Raw genomic sequence first — 19873 nt, forward strand, 5'->3', positions numbered from 1 at the left:
GCGCTTCAAAAAATAAAGAAAGGAAAAGCAGTAGGACCAGATGATATTCCTGGGGAAGTATGGAGAGCATTGAGAGAGACAGGAACAAGGTGGCTAGCAGGTCTATTTAATAGAATTATGGAAGTCGGACAAATGCCAGACGAATGGAGAAGCAGTATACTGGTACCTGTTTACAAAAACAAGGGAGAAATACAACAATGTACAAACTACAGGGCTATAAAACTGCTTAGCCACACCATAAAAATATGGGAAAGAGTAATTGACAGACGGATACGTGAAGAGACCGAAATATCCGAGAATCAATTTGGCTTTATGCAGGGTAGATCAACAACAGATGCAATTTTCATTATAAGGCAGTTGATGGAAAAATACAGGAGTAAAGAAACAAACGCTCATATGGTATTCATTGATCTTGAGAAAGCATATGATAGAGTTCCTCGAGAGATTCTGTGGTGGGCACTCAATAAGAAAGGAGTCCCTGGTGAATATGTAAAGATTGTGAGGGATATGTAAGAGGGAGTAACGACTAGTGTTAGGACAGGTGTGGGAGAGACTGATAAATTTCATGTAAAAGTAGGATTGCACCAAGGCTCTGTGCTTAGTCCGTATTTATTCTCATTAGTTTTGGACCAGATAACAGAGAAACTACAGGGTAACATTCCATGGTGCTTAATGTATGCTGATGATGTCTTGCTAGTAGGAAATAGTGAAAGAGACTTAGAACAAAAACTGGAACAGTGGAGACAAGCTCTGGAGGAAAAAGGTTTAAAACTTAGTAGGACAAAAACAGAGTATTTGGAATGTTCATTTAAAGATGGAGCTACTACAAATAAAATGGTATCTTTGGATGGTGAAATGATTGTGAAAAGCAATAGTTTTAAGTACCTAGGATCGGTATTACAGAGTAATGGAGAAATAGATGGAGATGCATGCAGTAGAATTAGGGCTGGATGGATGAAGTGGAAAGAAGCGAGTGGTGTGTTGTGTGACAGAAAAATTCCAATGAAGCTGAAGGGAAAATTTTATAAAACAGCCATAAGACCGGCTATGATGTACGGAACTGAATGTTGGCAGTAAAAAAGAAAGAGGAACAACGAATGCATGTGGCGGAAATGAGAATGCTTAGATGGATGAGTGGAGTGACAAAGAAGGATAAAATTAGAAATGAGTATATTAGGGGAAGTCTAGGTGTGGCACCAATTGATGCCAAAATGAGAGAGCATAGGTTAAGATGGTTTGGTCATGTCCAACGTCGAGACGTTAATCACCCAATACGAAGAATAGCTGAAGTGCAGATTCCTGGAAGGAGTAGGAGAGGAAGACCAAAGAAGACCTGGGGGGAGGCGATACGGCAGGACATGTTGGTAAAGGGGATTAACATTGATATGACCCAAGACAGAATTCTGTGGAGAAATGCAATTAGGGAAGCCGACCCCGCATAGGGATAAGGCAAAGAGAATGATGATGATTCTCGATTTTTGAATTAGTTGCTCCACTGTATGTATGGAATTAATCGTCGACCTCCCCGGTCTGTACCTGTTCTGGTATTCTCCTAATATTCGTTCAGCGCATGATTTAAGTCTCATGTTTAGTATGTTTGCTAGAATGTTATATGTGATGTTTAATAAAGTTCCTCCCGATCTCTTTTTTTATATGTAGGCACTAGGGATGGGAAAAACCTACCGGTTTAAACCTAAAACCGGTTTTTTACTTCGCAATAACCGGTTTTACCGGTTGTTTTGTTGTCCCGGTTATAACCGGTTTTTTCTTTTTAAAGTAAAAACCGGTTATTAAGTTTTTACGGTGATTAGGATTAGGTTAGGTATTATTTTGGATTCCAATCATAATTATTATTATCAAGTAATAATTATTCCAAACAAAACCATAATTCAAATTTTATTTTATAAATACAGAAGCAAACTAAAAGTGCAAACTCACATCAGCCAGAAACAATCAAGTTTTATTATAATATTTCGTTTAAAAGGTATTTGTAATCATAATATTTACATAAGAAGTGATCTGGTCGAACTAGACGCAAGCATCATCTATTTTTCACACTTGACTCTTGACATTGAAAGTGGGTGAATGACTTTTTCTGATTACCAAAATAATGTTCTGACTATGAATATTGAATTACCGATTACGAATACGAATCTCCAAGGATTTCCCTACGTTTTCAAAACGATACACCCATACAGGAAGTATTAAATGAGGTAAAATGTACCTATTATTTACAAATATACAAACGTTTATTAGATATAGATGATAATTTTTTTTTGATGGATATAAAAATAAAAGATAAATTGCTTTATCCAATTTATTTTTAAGTAAAATATTTGTTAATATTATTTTTTCTAAATCCCATTTAAAAGAGTCTGGGAAATGTTTTATAAGTTGAAATGGTTGGGTTAAATTGTATATTATTGCAATATGTATAACATATTGATCTTACGCTATATTATATTTAATAATAATCAATAAATATATAATAATAATAAAATATTAAATAAATATATTAATTAATAGAATAAAATGGTTTTATTAAAAATTGTGTTTTATTTATATTGATATTGATGTTCTTTCGATAGTACTAATTTTGATCACATTTATATCGAGTATCGAGTCGAGTGGAGTATCGCAAACTAAAGTTCATTGTAAATGTAACATTGTAACCTATTGGATTAAAAAAAACCGAAAACCGGTTTTTGGAGAAACCGGTTTTTTTGGCCGGTTATAACAGCCAGGTTAAACCGTAAGCAAAAAAACCGGTATAACCGAAAACCGGTGTTTTGTCAAAAACCGCCATCCCTAGTAGGCACTATAATACGTGTGTTCAATCGTATGTAGTTTGTTTTGTCCATATTTAATTTTGTTGTATTAGCTGGTTTATTTCTTTATGTAATTCTCTTCCTCCCTATTTTATTAATTCCACTATTATTTCATCTTCTCCTATATCTATATCTCCTATATACTTTAATAAGAGTGTAATGCCACATAATAATACATAAGAAACCAGATAGTATTTTTTACAATATAAATTATTAGTTACACATATTATTGTGGCAACTGCATTTATCTAAGCTAAATATGTTGTGATATCTCTGTAAATGTAAATACCACAACTCGCTTTAGCCTTTAGGACATCAAACATTGACACTTGTCTAATGCCGACTCAAGTAAAAGTTATATTATATGTTAAATAAAAAGAAAGAATAGTTTAGTAGATCTATAGATTTAATCCGTTCTTCTTCTAAAGGTGCCCATCTTCTAGAGATGCTGGTGAACACATTGACCAATCTTATTATATTATTCTTATTATATTATACATCCACTCTAAATAGATCAGTAACTGATCTATTTAGAGTGGATGTGAATAATATAATAAGATTGGTCAATGGACTGGTTTAACGTTTAACGTCAACTGTTGACGCTAAACGTTAAACCAGTCCATTTCCCAAGATTGGTCAGCCAGGATATATACGTCTACAGTCTAAGGTATTATTGTGTTGTTTGTTTTCTCTGTGCTTATTATTAATCATGAGTTTTAAACTGTCATTTGACAATTTTCTACCTACAGTTTATCAATTTTTTAATGGCTCGCAATTTGGAAGAAGTTAAGAATTTCAAAATACCGCTAACAATACCTTCTTGCGTGTCTCCTCTCTTTCATGGTGTTATCAGGCGTTATGCCGTTCTATTATGTGTCTACTTTTTCCTCTCTTTCTTCTGGAAAAATGTCAAGTTCTAATGCAAATTATGAAATGTGGAATTTGGAAAGAACAAGTATAAGACTAAGGTCATTAATCATGTTTATTAAAAATAAAAAAACAAAAGTAAAAGTACAACTTGCATGTGCTTTACAAATAAAATGAATGCACAAAACGCATGCAAATAAAATGCATGGCACCGTTGATTGAATACACGGAGAATCCGAAGAACTTTCAAGCTTAGACAAAGAGTGGGGGAACCGTATTTACGTTGAGCATATAGGGGAGGCATTGAGAAGAGAAGAAACCTTTTATGCTCGATTTGTTTCGGCTGCCGCGTAATCATCTTGCTTAACTATAGATGGCTATAGTTTTTTGAGAGAAGAAAAGTTGCTACGGTTTTTTTTGTACAGCTTTGGGGATCTATCCGTGTGTTCAATCAACGATGGCACATATACGGATATAGATACTTCACTTCTAAAAAAAGCTAGTAAGGACTTCAGGTTGATTGTGGGCTTCAAATTCAAATGAACAAAACCCCCATAACATTTTTACGTAAATGTATTAAAAGAGAAGCCGCATCTCGATAAAAACTGGTTTAGCGAAAAAATACTAGGAGGAAAAAAAGTTTTAAAAACGTTGTGTTTAACTAATGGTACCACAATAATGAATTAATTGGAACGTACACAAAAGTTTGGGGGGTTTAAGGGAACAAAATCCCCATAAATTTTTTATGGGGTGAACAAATTTGACTATAATTTTGTTTTAAGTTGTTCCTGCCATAAGAATGATACATGTCCATTTACAATAAAAAATCTCTAATAGTTTTCGATATATTGAAAAAAATCGATTTTCATTTTGTAACTTCAAAGGGCTGTAACTTTTTTTATGAGCACATTTGTACTAAGGTAAGTTAGGTTCAATCGAACTATTTTTTACCCCAGAGCGTGTGGTATAATTTATGACCAATCTGTTCGGGACACCCTGTATAAGCGCTATTATCTTAGTTTTAGTCTTAGTTAATTAAGCTTTTAGATAGGTAGAAAAATTAACTTTTAATTATAACATAATAATTAGAGCAATATATAAAAGTTAATAATAGTAATAAACACTAGATATTATTAACTTTTATTTTTACCTCAAAAGAATAATTAAGCTTGGTAAGGTTAGTTTGACTATTTAATATATCATGAGAACAAACATGTTTTGTTATCAAAAAACAATAAATTAAAACATATCGACCACCTTTACAGTAATTGTATTCCATTACGATAATAAACAAAGATATGGACATGGGACAATGAAAATAAAAATAGAAGATAGTAATATACACGTTACTAAAATGTCCAATTTCAGGTATTGTATACATATGTCGGGAAATGCTTCTGCGGTTAAAGCAATAAAACTTATAATTATGATTAATATTGTAGAGAAAGATTTCCTACGTTGGAAAACAAATTCTGGTCACAGACTAAATCCGAGCTTTCTACACTCTTCAAAGCCAAACGGACGATAAATGAATAGTCGTGAGGAATCTACAATTTACATTTCACAACACCTTAATTTATCTAGGCACAAATCCAACGTTTGATTCCTAGTACTCAATTTGTGAGTAAACGAGGGTAAAGAAAGACAGTTTAAGATTTAGCTTCGACACAGAGACTACTTAATCCTGAGACTCAAAGCAAGCAATACTTGGAGGTCGAATTATGTATTGAAAAGCCACACAAACACTACAGAGCAACCAGTACATATTATGTGTTTTATCAACTTCGAGAAGGCCTTTGACCGGGGTAGCTAAGATGTCTTGAAATGGGTGGGAATTGATGACCACGATCACCGTTTTATCAAAAAATTGTATTGGTGTCAATGTGCAAATACACGAATTGATCAGAACACGACAGAATCAGTGGAAATACGACGTGGAGCGAGGTAGGGATGTATTTTATCTCCTAACCCTTTAATATTTATTCCGAATTTGTATTTCAAGAAGCCTTCGATGAAGAGGCAGACTCTAAAATAAACGGAATTAATAACAACAATCTCAGACAAGAAGACGACCCGGTACTGATTGCTTCCAATGAGGTATAACGATTATAAACAGTGATCGAAGATGGTGATGCACCTGGGCAAAATCTTATTATTTCTAAGACAAAACTTATGGTTGTCAGAAAAATGGAGTTAAACGCAAACTATCGCAACCTATCAAGTATGAAACTGGCATTAGACAAAGAGATTCGCTTAGCCCATTAATATTTAATCTGATAATGGATGAAATCACAAAGAAAGTTAAAAAAAGAAGAGGATATAGAATGGGCGAAAAGGAAATAAAGATAATATGCTACGCCGACGACGCCCTAATAACAGCCGGAAATGTAGATGACCTACAAAGATTAATTAAAGAATTCGAAGACACGGTACTCATATACAACATGGTGATCTCAACAGAAAAAACTAAATCGATAGTGATATATGATATCAGCGGGACCAATACGACGTAAACTGGTCGTAAATATCATAATAATAGAACAAGTGATGGAAACGGAATATTTGGGAATAAAACTGTTAAGTTACGGAAAAGTGGAAGAAGAAGCTACGAAAAACCAGGATATATAAATCAACAATAAGACCGATAATTACGCACGCAGCGGAAACAAGAGCAGATACGGCGAAAACACAAAGACTGCTGGTAACAGCAGAAATGAAAGTCTTACGAAGAATAACAAACCATACTGAAAAGACAGAGTAAGAAGTGAGAAAGTACGAGCGCGATGTGGTATAGAAGAAATAAACATGTGGACCAAAAGAAGAAAAATAGAATGGAATCAAAACATAGAAAGAATGACAGAAAATAGAATATGTAGTACGAATAGCAAGAGACAAATCGCCAAATGGAATAAGATCACTGGGACAACCGAGGGAAAGATGGTAAGACAACGTAAATTGAGGCTAAAAACCGAAGTAAACAGGCCTTGAGCCTATTAGGTCTATAAGTAGGAAGAAGAAGAAGAAGAAGAAGAATCATGGAGTTAGAAAGAGTCAACAATATCACCTATTTGGGCGCCAAGGTTAACGATAACTCGATCATTGGGACAACCGAGGAAAAGATGGTAAGACAACGTAAATTGAGGCTAAAAACCGAAGTAAACAGGCCTTGAGCCTATTAGGTCTATAAGTAGGATGAAGAAGAAGAAGAAGAAGAAGAAGAAGAAGAAAAATGGAGTTAGAAAGAGTCAACAATATCACCTATTTGGGCGCCAACGTTAACGATAACTAGTTAAATGGGATATGGACAATAAAATAATAATACACATTGAAAATGCCAGAGCTGTCTTCTATAAACTAAAGAAAATGCTCATTAATAGACATTAACCCCATTCTACGAATATACGACCCTCTTGGATTATCGCGACAACGAATATTGTACTGTGCAAAATATGAAGAACGAAAGTAAATTGCAAATTATATTGTTGTTTATTGGAGTAATTATTAGAGCAAAATACTTTCGCACTTTTATGTTCCACACTAAAATATTCGTTGTCGCAATAATCCAAAACAGTCGTATATTCCTGGAATACACCATACAATAAACCTTAAAATTAGATTAATACGCTGCTAAATATTCTCCATATTTCTGTATAGCATTGAGAGCTATCTATATACAATTACAGAGATATTGATGATAACATTGGAGGAACGTTAGAGAAACCATAAGTTGGGTTGATCGAAAAAGAAATGAAATAGTTTTACACCGAATGAAAAAGAGCAAAGAAATAAAGAAAAGAATATAATATATACATAACGAAAGTTGCAATATTTTGGCCATGTAATTGTAATGAGACATCTTAAGATGTGTATCTTTTTGCACCTCGTTAATACAGCGCAAAATTCCGGGAAGAAGATACAGAATAACATTCTAGCTCCATATTTTTATAAATTCTTGAACAGAACTACGATAAAAAAAGAAGATATCGATATTTATAACTTCTTCGCTTTGAGCAGTACCTACTGTGTAAAAATCTTAAAGAACTTTAAAAGGGCTATGCATATCCAAATCGAGTCTACATAATATGACTTATAAAATCGTATATTTTTCTTTTTAGCTCCAGATTATGTATTTGATATAATGGATTATCTAACGATTTAATGTTCGTTACTGGTCTCTATTTAAATTATAATAATATCATCATGGTACATTTACACAATTTACAGGTAGCCTTATATTGCACGGGTATACCATCATAAAACCAATACATATAAATAAGTACGAGTATGAGAAGTAATATTATACGGGAATATATTCATCGATTTGTGTATTTATAGAAACATCGGTTATTACAGCTGTATGTTCTTCAGCTGCAGCCTTAATAGGTCAGTATTATATACCTCTTAACTTACTTTACAACTTACCCTTTGACTGAATGCCTGCATGTCGTTTTTGTGCATCTGGTTTTTATAAAATTTAATCATCTGCACAATTTGCATTTTTTGAAAAACTGCACTTCAAGAGAACTTGTTTGAATATTCAAGAAACAGAGGTGTACTAAGAATATAATTGTTTATTATTAATTTAAAAGCTATTACGTTTCGTTAGAAATTAGAAAGGTATTTTAATAAGCTGGAACTCATATCCGATCTACTAACATGAATTCTTTCTTATTTTTCCGTAATTTCTCAACGATTTGTGTACTTTCGCCTAATTGTTTTCAATTCTCTTCTATTTAGTCTTGTCGTTTTTTTGTTAGACTTTGTCCCTTCCATAACCAGGCTTCTTCCTTAGCTTTATAAGCAATTCTGCTTGTTAATTGACCTCTATGGTAGGTTGTCACTCCATCTTCTGCGCGGTTAACCGACAGATCCGATTGGTGATTTCTTTCTTCTCAAAAGATGACTTATATCTTTGCATCTTACTCTGTCAATTGCTTTCTTTAAGTCACTCACACGTAGAAAAGCTGGTCTATTATAATACTCTAGTGTTTTCTCAATAATTTGCTTAATGACGAATATTGTATCTGTACACCATCTTCCAGTACGAAAACCATACATTGACGTTAAATGCCGGGCATTGTCGTGAATGTCCATTTTCCCTGGTTATTGGCGACATTGCTAGGCCATTAACGACAGTAATATTAGCTATTCGCCAATGTTGAAACAAAAAATAACTTAAAATTAGAGTTTTCATCAGGAACTGGTCAATAACGACAGTGGCCAGAAGCAAATGGCCAATGTTGATAAGTAAATAAAATTATGCATGATGTATTATTTTTTATTTAAACCAGCTTTTGAAGGCTAATCATTTTGATTTTGACAAGAGTATGATCCTTCTTTGAGTTTTCCGTAGTTTATAATAAAAATCTTAATCTTTACATTATTTGCATTTATAGATCACCTGACTCTACCGTGGAACTATTTTTTCAGAACCTGCTAAATTTGTTAGATGACCTGCCTCATAAAAGCAGAAAAATTCTATGCGGTGATTTTAACATTAATTATGCTGCTGCTTGTGCTACCCAAGTGTCCCTGGCCAACATATTTGAATCGTATGGTCTCTCAATGCACGTTATTTCTCCTACAAGGATTACAAAAACAAACTACATCTACCATAATCGATTATATTGTCTCCGATTTCTCACCCCTTGATGTCTGCTCTACAGTTATTAATGCGGGACTATCTGATCATGAAGCAGTGTATACGAAGTTTAACATCTTCAGCAAACCCTCCTCAAAAACCCGACGTTTAGGTAGGATTTTTTCCACCGGGAATTTTCGTAAATTCCAAAATTTATGCTTAACTTCTGAGTGGCACTTTCCTTCTATAGACGTGGACTATAATTTCAGTGTTTTTCTAGATAAGCTTCTCCGCATCTTCAATAAGGCATTTCTTTTAATCCCTATTAAGCCAAAACATCGGAAACCTTGGGTTACGAAAGGTATTCGCATATCAGCCAAGAATATGCGTTCTCTACTATACATCAAGAAATTTACTACCAATGTTTCTGTCACTGAATATATCACGAAGTACAGGACAACATATCTAAAACTTGTCAGATCAGCTAAAAAAGCCTATTATCAAAATCGTCTGGGAAGCTCTAAAAGTGTTGCAAAAGAAACTTGGTCTACAATAATCGATCTTCGAAATAAAACTCACACAGCTCAATCATTTTCCCTTCCAAATCCTGAAAGTCTAAACGACTACTTCGTTAATGTGAGTAAAAATATAACATCAACTATTTTGCCGCAACAAGATCCCATTTCCTATCTCCCTAACTCAAGAAAGGTCTCGAATTCATTCTTTATAAGACCAGTCGACAACTCTGAACTGATACAAACAATCAATAGTATCAAAAGCAAATCATCTTGTAGTACTGATGGACTATCTATAAAAAATTTTTCTGATCTCACAGAAAATGTGTTGGAAATCCTCGTCTCTCTAATTAATGATTCCTTCGAAAAAGGTAAATTTCCAGAGTGCCTAAAGACAGCCATTATTATTCCTCTTCATAAGGGTGGTGAAAAATCTGATGCCTGCAACTATAGACATATTGCCTTACTACCGGTAGTCTCCAAAATTATCGAGAGACTCATTACAACTCGACTTATGTCCTTTATCGTTGATAACAACATTTTATCACAAAATCAGTTCGGCTTTTTAACAAATAATTGTACCACTGATGCCATGTTTTCTGTACTACATGAGGTTTACCAAGCACTAAACAATAATCTTTATACTGCCACTGTTTTCTGCGACTATGCCAAAGCTTTTGATTGTGTAAATCACGACATCTTGATTACAAAACTAAATTTCTATGGAATTCGAGGTATTTCTTTAAATTGGTTCCAATCCTACTTGAATAATAGGAAACAACTAGTTAGAGCAAATGATACTGACTCTAGTCTCAAAAACATTGTATGTGGAGTACCACAAGGATCAGTATTGGGTTCTCTTCTGTTCCTTATCTTTATAAATGACATCACTAATTTAAAAATCGATGGGAAAATTTTTCTTTTTGCTGATGATACCAGTATCACTTGGAGCAACTCAACTATTGCATCTCTTCATGAAACTGTAACTTCGGATCTACTGACGATAAAGACCTGGTCTAACTCTAATTTACTCTTTTTTAACGTAAATAAAACAGTAGCATTATCCTATAAAGGAGCTCTTCAACCTTTGCCTCTTAATAACAGCCTGATCAGTACCGTTGATTCTGTAAAATTTCTTGGTATTTTTTTAGACAGCAACCTTAAATGGTCCCTTCGTATCGATTCGTTAAGTAAAAAACTCGCCTCAGCTTGCTATGCAATAAGATCTGTCTCAAGGGAACTCAATTTAGCATCTTCTAAAATAACATATTTTCCGTTGTTCGAGTCACATCTTCGATATGGTCTTCCTTTTTGGGGTTCTAGTACAGCTGCTCAATTTGATGTTATTTTTAAATTGCAAAAAAGAGCAATAAGATATCTGTTTGGCCTCAGAAGATCTACACATTGTAGAAGTTACTTCAGAGATCACGGAATTTTAACACTTCCATCTTTATATATTCTAGAAACGGTTTGTTTAATTCGTAAACATCTTCATGTCTTTCCAGCAAGGCCCAATCATCTTTACTCCACCAGAAATTCAATCTTTGACATTTATTTACCGATTCCATCCACTGCGTTAGTAAAGAAATCTATATTATATTCCGCAAAGAAACTGTACAACCATCTCCCGTTACAACTTAAATCTGTAACATCTTTCCCAAAGTTCCGTAAAATGACAAAAGCCTATCTATCTAAAAGACCATACTATTTAATAGAAGAATTTCTTAATGAATAACTAAGAAAATTGGGTTTCATACGCAGTAGCATAAACTTGTCAGTTCCTTATGTAGGTATTTTATTATATTTGTTGTAAGTATGTTCAATTTGCAATTTATATAAATTTTGCAATAAATTGTTTTTGTCTTGGCTTTTATATCTTATATTATACTGTACATATATTGACGATTTATCTTATTTTAGTAAATTGTACTTGTTGTTATTTGTTATTGATATTATGTTTTCTTTTGACTGTATGTAAGCTTTGTCCATAAAATTGTAAAAATTTTCAGTGACAATAAAGCAAATTTCTATTCTATTCTATTCTATTTTGTTACACTTTTTACATAAATTTTCTACGAGTACGTAATTTCAGCACGAGAACAGAAATGAAGCAAATAATAAACATAACATAGCTTTTAGTAAAAATTTCAACATTGACCGATTAACAACGGGCATTATTAACATTGGCCGGACATTGATAGAAATGTAATCAAGAATTTAAAATTATCAAAAATGTCCAGTTTCTATGGACAATAACGTTAATATCCAGCCATTGTCGACAATGAGTAATTCAACAGGACATTGTCGATATTTACCGGTTAATAATTTTATTAACCGGATTTACGTTATTGTCCGTAACATATATGTATACCGGTAGAACTTAAGACCTCTCTTTGATATGCTCTAAGGCTAAGGGCTTCTTCGGCATGACCCCAGTGATAGAGACGATAATGAGTACTTTATCGGTACTGTCCATTCTCCGCTATGCAAGTTTTTGTATCTTAATATCCCTGTAATAATAGAACCAGATAAAAAGAACCTCGTTGTTTTTAAGATAGGGTGACCAAATCATAATCTTGAAAAAATGGGACACATCCGAAGAGGGTTTGGGGACGATACTCTTAAGGGGCCTTCATCGAGACGTCATCTTTGAAACACGCTCTTTTCAGCTAATTTGAGACATAAAACTTTTTTCAATTTACCTACAAATAGTACAAATATGTAATTTAATATAAAATGTCTGGCGAATAATCCCGTTTTCACGGGACGTTTGGTCGCCCTAATTTAAGACGCATATTATTATTGTTAGGTATTGCGACATCACTACATGTTTTTCTTGTTAGTTTGTTAACTAGTATTAAATTCAATCTACTATGTACCGCTGGTTGCTATGCGGACACAGTACGAGTGGTATGTTATGTGACAGGAAGATTCCAATGACTCTGAAAGGAAAATTCTATAAAACTGCCATAAGACCAACTATTATGTATGGATGTGAATGTTGGGCAGCTAAAAAATAAAGAAAAATAAGAATACATTAGGATGAATTCACCGGAAGACCCATACCACAGGTAGTGTGGGACCCACAGGCGTATCATAACTTATACCCACTAAAACTTTCCATTTTTGCCTCCTATTAGGCATCAGGAAATATAATTCCTATATCTGACGTAACTTCAGATACTTTTATGTTTCTCTCTGGTAACTGTCTTTATATTTCTTTCTCAGGTATAATCTTCACCAGCTCACCATCGCTAAGGCATTGCCTGCTCACGATAGTGTTATAGCACAGGATTGAAAAACGCAGTTGTTGCAGCATATTGCAGTATTGGGTCCTCTACTGTTCCTTATCTTTATAAATGACATCACTAACTTAAAAATCGATGGAAAAATTTTTCTTTTTGCTGATGATACCAGTATCACTTGGAGCAACTCAACTATTGCATCTCTTCATGCAACTATAACTTCTGATTTGCTTACGATAAAAACCTGGTCTGACTCTAATTTACTCTCTTTTAACGTGGATAAGACAGTAGCATTATCCTATAAAAGTGCTCTTCAACCCCTGCTTGTTAATAACAGCCAGATCTCTACCGTTGATTCTGTAAAATTTCTTGGTATTTTTTTAGACAGCAACCTCAAATGGTCCCTTCATATCGATTTGTTAAGTAAGAAACTCGCCTCAGCCTGCTATGCTATAAGATCTGTTTCGAAAGAACTCAATTTAGCATCTTCTAAACTAACATATTTTTCCTTGTTCGAGTCTCATCTTCGATATGGTCTTCCTTTTTGGGGTTCTAGTACAGCTGCCCAATTAGATGTTATTTTTAAATTACAAAAAAGAGCAATAAGGTATCTGTTTGGCCTCAGAAGAAAAACACATTGCAGAAGTTACTTCAAAGATCACGGCATTTTGACCCTTACATCTTTATATATTTTAGAAACTGTTTGCTTAATTCGTAAACACATGCAGGTCTTTCCAGCAAGGCCTCGTCATGACTACTCCACCAGAAATTCAAATTTTGATGTCTATTTACCGATCCCGTCCTCTGAGTTAGTAAAGAAATCTATATTATATTCCGCAAAAAAACTATACAACCATCTTCCTTTACAACTCAAATCTGCAACATATTTCCCCAAGTTCCGTAAAATGACAAAAGCTCATCTATCTAAAAGACCATATTATTCAGTAGAAGAGTTTCTTAATGACTAACTAAGAAATTACAGTAATGTACAAGTAACCAAACTTATCTATATTTGGGTGTCACATGAAGCAGCTTAAACTTATTAGTTCCTATGTCTATAAATAGTTTACTTTGTTGTACGTTCACTTTGCAATTTCTATAAATTGTTGCAATATATCGATTTTGTTTTTTTTTCTTTACTTTATTAACTTATATTTTGTATTTATGTATATTTTTTTATATTGACGATTTATCACATTTCAGAAAATTGTATTTGTTATTGTTATTGTTAGATATTATTTATTTATTTTTTCTGACTTTAATTAAGGTTTGTCCATAAAATTTATATAATTTTCAGTAACAATAAAGCATATTTCTATTCTATTCTATATCTCATCGAATGAAGAGTCAGCTATGAATGGTACGTCTATCTGGTGTTTTTTGGTGGCTTTCGTACCCAAACCTAGTAAAACCGTAGAAAACACTAGCAAAAAAGGTAGAAGATAAGTCTTTGAGGTCGATAAGTCTGATGTCAATCATACTGAGACTAAAAAAAACTGTTTGATTAGCATATTAGAGATGGTGTATTGACTGAAAGTTTTAAAGATTAGGAATAGTATGGGTATTGAGCAGGACCCTCCTCTACGGAATCTGCACTGCACCAGCTCTATGCAGATAGTGGAGTACGTTCTGAAAAACCAAGAGGTGATGTCGGGTGCATTTCTCGATACAGAAGGAGCAACCGACAAGACCCAATTAATTACTTAATAAAACTTCTTTCTACCTTCTTCTTTAAGTTTCGTCTCCTAATCAGAGATTGGATATTGTCTCTCCTTCTTCCTATACTCCTTCCTCCTTTTATATTTCCCTGTATTATCAGTCTTAACATTTTATATCGATGTCCCCTCATTACATGTCTCAGATATTGTAACTTTCTTATTTTTATTATGTTTATTATTTCGTATTCTTTGCTTATTTCTTGCAAAACTTCCGCGTTCGTTTTCTTCTGTGTCCATGCTCTTCTAAGCATATTTCTGTAACACCAAATTTCAAATGACTGTAGCTTATTTATGTGTTATTGCTTCAATGTCCAGTTTTCAAATCCATATTGCAGTATCGAAAACTATTTCTTAGTTTTAATCTAAGGTTTTTGTTGCAGATAATTATTTTCAGTTTTACAAACGCATTTTTTGCTATTTCTATCCTGGCACTTATTTTTGTTGTTTGATCATTATTGTCCGAAATCCAGTTTCCTTGGTATGTATGTATTTGTATTTATCAACTACCTACACCGCTAATTAACTAAATTTTTATAACTAAAATTTATTGTCTTTGAAATAAATTATGTGCTACGACAATATTAATTAAATAAATAAAAATTCAATAAAAACCAAAAAAATGGGTTAATTATAAATAATTTTGCTAAATTTATCGAAGATATCTGCCGACCCTCATACATACATCCAAAAACAGCTGATGACGGTATTTTCATCTGCAGTTTATCCTCTAATTGAAGTTTTTAGGGAAAAAATTCCAGCAGATGTGTATTAAACAGCTGTTATCAAAATGTGGGTCTGTGTCGAACACCACTTGGTATAGCCAAGGTCATATGGGGGTCCTTGCAGGTAGAAGTTGGTATTGCCGCTATGGGTATACGAGAGAGACTCGAGAGGTAGAAGAGTATCTTGTTTTTAGACCTAATTTTCTACCTGCGGTGTTTGAAATCGGGACAGTGGCGTAAAGAATTGTTCTAATTGTATTTATACAAAAATAAAAGAAAACGAAAAACGATCAATAGTGATTATCTTATCTACACAATAAAAAGAGTAGCATAGAGTTTTGGTTCTTTCCTTATTAGTACTTAATTTTACCAAAAGGACACTGCACGCATGTTATGGAAAATATACTGTCACTCAAACGAAATAAAATTTACATGAATAGATTCGTCTCGAAATTATAGTAATTTCATATCATTGCGCCAACTCTGAATTTTACTTAATTAGGGCGTAAGTTGATATATGTAAATAAATCTAAAATCAAATGGGAGTGTACTTTTGTCAAAGAGAGATTGAAAATCTTGTAAATCGCTAGTTCGTAAATCTTTCTTCAAGAGGCTTAATCTTATCTTGTCGATAATAAAGTAGGTATAATTTAGTATTTCGCACAAAAGTATAGTGTTCGTTTAATCGGCTTAGCTGACACTGGGAAACTATTTTCAATAGCCATTAGACTAACAGTATAAGATGAATGACAGTCTTATAAACTTCAAAAATGTGATTTCGATAAATTTTAATTACAATTTATGCCCTTGTTAATGAAAATTCAGAGTTGGCGCAATTATACAAAATCATTGTAATTTCGAGACGAATCTGTTAATATAAATTTTATTGTATTTGAGTGATATTATTTTTCCCTAAGATGTGTGCGATGTCCTTTACCATTTTCTAATATAAGCCGTAAAAGTTTTTTTATTTAACGAAAATGCGCCAAGAGTATTTTTCTATATTTGAAAAAAAGTACAAGATGTGAAGAGCAGAAGAGGAGCATGCTGCGGATCTGACCATCTCCTAGTAGAGATAAAATATAGATGCAGAATTAAGAGAAACAGTAGGGACAAACAGGTACAAACAACAGAATGCCTAGATATACAAAAATTGAGACAATAAGATGTCAAACAAAAATATAAGACAGAAATAACACAAATTCTGACAAATACCATCCAATACGGTGGTACTGACCGTTTATTTAGCTAAGAAGATATATACACATCGGAAACACATTGTTTTAAGAATGTTTTATTCCCATGTCGACATTGGTCTTCGATTTTTCCTTTTATTACTTGGCGTATATTCTTAGGATTTCTTCGGCCATCGTTGTTGCTTCATACGTGGGAGGAGAGACAAGAGATCTTGAACTACAAAAAGGAATAATAAAAGGATATCATCAATACAAATACTTAGGGACCATAATATTAGAAAAAGGGCCGCATATGAAATGCCTCCCGAAAAAGGGTATCTTACCTGTCGCTAAAATGATCACATATGAATTGCCTCCCAAGCTTTAAATAAATTACACGCTTCTAATGTTTATGTGAAGGTGAAACGTTGCCACATCTTCGTCTCTTGGGCGTTATATCGTACTTAATAGACTTCGCAATAATGTCATTATTTGTCAAATAATAAACCAGTCGGACCTTAATAATTTAATGTCCGATATTATTTGACAAATAATGACATGATTTCGAAGTCAGTTAAGTATGATATAATGCCCTAGGGCGTTATTTTTAAAAACAACGCCCTAACGCCCTAGGGCATTAAATTTAAATGGCTAGTTAAATACTGTCAAGTTGACAAATAACAACCTAAGTAAAACTATGGTTACCACAATTATTACGTTACGACTATTGCTGGTAAATGTACTTATTTTAAAACTAATTAATTCAAAATTTACTCAAATTTTTTGCATATAAAAAATAATTTAGTCGGACATTAAACGTTGAAGGCACCGCGGGTATTATAGATAATAACGCTTTCGGTCAACGTATATCCCTCGGATCAAAGGCCCTCGGTACACACACCATTGACCTCAAGCGTTATTATCCTTATAATACCCTTGGTACCTTAATAACTATAACATAAAATACAAAAACATAATAAGTACATATTTTATAGATTTATTAAAAATAACATCACAAAAAACTTATTTGGAAAATATTACAAAATGTGTATAGAATTATAAAATTACAAAATATTTTTCCTAAATTTATATGATACTACTTTGACAAATTCTAATCTATTTATTTTACATTCTCTTAATTCTAAAATTTTTTCATTTAGAAAATTTATTTTTGCTTTACTTTCGGTAACGTTTTTTTTTTGGTGTCGAAACAGAATTTATTTTAGTATAGGTATTTATTTGAAATTGTAAAATTATATCAATAAAATTATTAATGTTGGGGTGAGGGCAGTAGAAAGAAGAACTATACTTGGAATGAACACTTTTGCATGGGTTTGTGGTTCTTTGTAAGGATGAAGAGTGCTCAGCCCAAAGATGTGGAGGAAATGTTGAATTTTCAGATATGTAATTATCAACAAGATAATCACAAAATTGGGTGACTCTTTCATCGACTGGTTTAATTTCTGCCAAATTTATAGCAAAAATATCGCTAAGAACTTCAGGATATAAGAATGAAAGACCAAAAATATAAATAAGAAAATGCGTAATTTCGGTTAACACCTTTTTTCTGGTATTCTGGAGCTAATCCCAGTGCTTGAACCGTTATATACCATGCCCGTCCCAAATGAAAACGACATCCATAAAGATCTGCTTCAGGAAATGCCATACGAATACCATTATGAATGGAAATTTCAAAGTCTGAAGTTGCTACTTTAGAGGATAGAGGACAATTAATTGTAAAACATTCTTCTGTGATATATTTAAAGGCGTGATAATATGAAGACGACTTTTTATCTTGAAGTAAACAAAAGACAAGAGGAATATAATGTCCATTTTTCAAGCCATGTATACTAAACATTAAACAATTGAGTGAAAGAACGAGGACAGTATTCAAAAGTTCCGTCAACATACCAATTGGAAACAGTCGAAAGAAAACGAAGATTTGAAAAGCATGTTAATATAACAATATGATTATCTTTCTCATTTTTAATTATAAAATTTTCATTTCTATTTGTAATAATAGAAGATAAATCAAGAGCTTGATGAAATTCAGATATATTTTTGAGAAGTTTAATTAAAGAATTAGTGGTTCTAGCATAATATAAATTTTGTCTCACCTTATTGATATCATTGATAGTAAATGTCTCTATATTTGCTTCTTAAGTTCTTTACAGATTAGCTTCATTGGTTTTTCGCTGAGATCTTCCACGGCTGCTCTTTTTATTGGATTGCTTACGGCTTTTCTATTGTAAACTTTGGCAGACAACTTCTCGTGGTTATGATCTAATATTGATTCAATTATCGTATTTTCACATCCCTGTGTTTTCACAAATGCTTTGCAGGTTTTTTTAGTACATTAGTACATATTTAGTACAATATAAACAAACAAAAAGATTAAGGTAAAAGTACCTATTCATGGAATCGTTAAGAAGAGATAAGAATCGGAATTGGAATTACCCAATAAAGCTGGCTATTAGATTGTCGGAACAAGTTTCTTTTCTAAAAAGAAATATGTCATACTGTGAAATATTTATGTTACCATATTTTATGTACATTTTAGTACCTATTTAAATTATGATTTGGCAACATTGTCTCATTATACAGAGATTAAGTAGACAAAATATCAGCCTAAATGTTTAACAAACCGGAGGCATTTCGATTGTACCTGGGAGGCATTTCATGTATGAAAATATTTACCTGAAAAAGTGGGAGGCATTTCGATAACACTGAGAAAAAGGATACACATATTTAGATGTTTGGAATAGAGAAACACAAGGAAACACATGTATACAAATCTATGTTCTACGGTCATATATTCTGTGGTCATCGCGAACTACCTCAAGAACATAATCATGGATATAACAAACTATTGTTGAACCTATACTGATATACTGTGTGTAGTGCTGGAAAATGAATAAAAAGATAGAGCAAAAGTAAAAGCAGTTCAAATGGAATATCCAAGGTGCTCATGTAAAATATCAAGACTACACACATGTGCAAAACGACACAATGAGGCAAATTGCAAAGATAGAATAAAAAGTCATAGATCGAATTGAAATGCGCAAGTTATTTTGGTATGCACATGTTATGCGGATGGGAACCACGATGGCAGAAGAAAGCCCTACACTATATCCCAAGAAAGAAATATGTAGTAGTTAAATGTAACACAATATGCAACAAGATAATAGCTACAGAACCATATTAGATTCAACCAGTTATGGT

The 19873-nt window shown here is 33.1% G+C and overlaps 1 pseudogene; it reads left to right on the forward strand.

Moving 5' to 3' along the window:
• Window positions 1-464: 464 nt before the first annotated feature.
• Window positions 465-7854, forward strand: LOC126888642 (uncharacterized; annotated as a pseudogene).
• Window positions 7855-19873: the final 12019 nt, after the last annotated feature.

Source organism: Diabrotica virgifera, chromosome 7, assembly GCF_917563875.1.
Source record: "Diabrotica virgifera virgifera chromosome 7, PGI_DIABVI_V3a".
Taxonomy (NCBI): Eukaryota; Metazoa; Arthropoda; class Insecta; order Coleoptera; family Chrysomelidae; genus Diabrotica; species Diabrotica virgifera.